Source organism: Ischnura elegans, chromosome 9 (genome assembly GCF_921293095.1).
Source record: "Ischnura elegans chromosome 9, ioIscEleg1.1, whole genome shotgun sequence".
NCBI lineage: Eukaryota > Metazoa > Arthropoda > Insecta > Odonata > Coenagrionidae > Ischnura > Ischnura elegans.
In genome coordinates, this window is record NC_060254.1 from 59,462,540 (window position 1) to 59,465,681 (window position 3,142).

Here is a 3,142-nt window from a genome sequence, read left to right on the forward strand (position 1 = left end):
AGTTAACATTATATTTATTTTCAGAAAAAATATAAATTGTATAGCAAAAATTAAAAAATAGTGGTAGGTCTATTCTACCAATTTCTTTGGTTAATTTTATATTAGTTAGATTTCTAGCTGCTAGAGTATTTAAAAATATAATCAATTTAGTGAAGCAAGTGTACTCTATCACTTTCTTTTATAATTCTGTGTCGGGGCGCAAGTGCCCCGCGGGCCACAATTCGCCCACCTCTGCCCTACTAGTAAAGCACATACTAAAAGTAAATCAAGAATCTTCAACCAACGGACCACGGCGAATTTCTTACGGCCCCTAGAGGCTAAAGAAAATATTTTATCGTACCACACTACATAAAATATGTATCGACACCAGTGGCGTAGCGAAGAATTTCGTTCCGGAGGGGGGAGTCCAATGCCAGGGGGTAAAAGTTTTGAAAAAAAAGGGTACTAAGTAGAGAGTTTGAAACTAATTTTAACACATTTAATGGTTTCTGACTCAACTGGAAGTTGAAATTCAGAAATTACAAAACAACTTCCACGGATTTATTTTCTTGGCACAGGAGTTCCGGGGGGTCAGGAAATAAAGAAACCCCACCTCTTAAATATAGAAACACAATTACTTTCATGCACCAAAGGATGAAGTTCGCCATGAAAAAATATATTTGACTTAGCCGGGATTCGAACCCGGATCTCCCGATTGCCGGTCAGGCGTGTTAACCAGTTCCACCACCAAGCCATTTTCTCAGAGAGAACTTTGGGATGGGTTTTACCGAACAAGATGTTGACGTCACAATTCCACACTGTGGCACATGTGGCGAGGGTCGTGCTTACTAAGCCACTATCGGGGTGAAAAACCCTTATTTTGTCGCTGGTCTGCAACGACGAATTTCAAAGCACGGCAGGAACAAGCGACTTTGTACGCAGTCACGCGCACGGGTGCAAAGTTAAATACACCAAAGGGTGAAGTTCGCCATGAATAAATATTACATTTACTTTCCTTCATAAAAGTAATCCAAATGTTGAAAAATCATGAATTCAAAAAGATTTCTTAGACAAATGAAGTTTTTTCGACTGAAAAATGTTAAAATTAGCAAATGGCGAAACGACTTCGTCTTCTTTCACGGGTTTATTTTCTTGGTACAACACGTTTCAACCTCAAGAGGTCATTTTCAAGTACATTGGATTCAAGTTGTCAAGATACAACATGTTTCAGCCTCTTGAGGTTGAAACATGTTGTACCAAGAAAATAAACCCGTGAAAGAAGACGAAGTCGTTTTGTCATTTGTGAACTTCAACTTCCACATAGTTGAGTCAGAAACCATTGAATGTGATAAAATTAGTTTCAAACCCTCTACTTAGTACCCTGTTTTTCAAAAATTTTACCCCCTGGTTTTGGACCCCTCCGGAACGAAATTCTTGGCTACCCCACTGATCGATACACTCTACAAAAATAAGCAATATCAAAAATAGCATTGATTGATTGAACTTTTTAACCAAAAATGATTACTGCATTTAGAAATTGTTAGGTTTTTTTCATTTTTTTGATGTGAGACAAGGGAGTGCACTTCCCCCATAATGTTTAATATTTACATAAAGTAATCAATCAATAAAATCTAGATGAAATCTTTGGGTATCCATATTCACGGAGAAAAAATTATTATGCTGCGATTTGCTAACAACATAGTGGAGATAGCCGAGACAGAGAAGGATTTGAAGAAGACTTAGATAAATATGGAAAGAACAATGGCCAGACATCAGCTGAAAATCAACACAAAGAATACTAAGATGTTAGTATGCAGCAAAAGAGAGGAGAATAAGACAAACAATAACCTAGGAAAGCATAAGCTCGTAGAGGTGAAAGAGTTTTCTAGCAAGGGAAGCCGAATTACCAACGATGGACGGAGCAAGAAAGAAATAGTCAGTAGAATAGCGCAGGCATAGGGGGCTCTCTACAAAAAGAAGAAACTTCTCACAGCTTAGAATACAAGCATAGAAGTAAGGAAACAATTTATCTGATGCTACTTATGGAGTATGTTGAGGCTTGGACGTTGATAGCAGCAGAGAAGTCAAGAATGGAAGCATTCGAAATGTGGATTTACCGAAGAATGATGAAGATAAAATGGATTGAACATGTAAGTTACGAGGAACTGCTAAGAAGAGTTGGATAAAAGAGAAGCGTCATAAAAACCATAAGCAGAATACGGGACAACTTAGTTGGCCACTTTTTGAGGCATGATGGCCTGATGAAGACAATCGTTGAAGGACAGGTGGAAAGGAAGAAAGGTAAGGGATGGCCCCGAATGAGTTATATAGCACAGGTTATAAAGGATGTAAAAGAGAAGAAATACGTCATATGAAAAGGTTTGCGGATAGGAGAGAGGAATGGATAGCTGGATAATTAAGGCTGGGGGGGTTAAGGTGTAACTTATACCGGGGTGTGTGGGGGTTTGGAATACCCACCAGGATAAGCGGTAGGTGCGAGATATGAGAATTTCGGAATTTTAAGATAAGTGGTTCAAAATGGTGAGTTTTACGGCTTTATGAGGGATAATTAATCAATCCTTACACTATTCTATTAGTAATATCAATCCAATTAAGTAAAATGGATTAAACTTAAAAATTTCTCTGAGCTCTGCGGGGGTTTTATCCCCTAAACCCCCCCCCCCCTCGCTGCGCCACCGGCTGCGTCAAACCAATCTTAGGATTGTTGACTAATGATGATGATATTGATTTTTATACAAGGACCTTAGACACAATTCTCAAAATGTTTAATTCTATTATTTTGACATATTTTACGTAGAATTTTAAGGAGAAGTCAAGTTAACTTGGGGTGAACGAGACTTGAGATGAACCTCCACTTTGATACCTGGGGATTTTGGAATGAGGAAAGGGAAAAGAGGCGTGGGAGGATAGGGAGAAGTGGTTTTTCGGGAGTGAAGAGAGTGAGAGGGGAAAGGGGAGGGGGCTCGAGGTGAACGTGGAAGAATTAAAAAAAAAAAAAAACAAATGAAGGAAGAGGAGCGAAGGAGAGTGATACAAAAGAGTAGGATAGAGAGGAGGAGAAAAGGAGTCGGATAGAGGTTTGGCCGGCCGGACGGCGAAAAACGGTGAATTGGGTTCAACGACCTTACTCACGCGCTCAATT

At 39.2% G+C, this 3,142-nt stretch overlaps 1 non-coding gene across 1 annotated transcript; it reads right to left on the bottom strand.

The window, feature by feature from the left end:
* Positions 1-660: 660 nt before the first annotated feature.
* On the bottom strand, positions 661-733 carry Trnaa-ggc. The gene has a single exon. It is a non-coding gene; the product is annotated as a tRNA-Ala (tRNA).
* Positions 734-3,142: the final 2,409 nt, after the last annotated feature.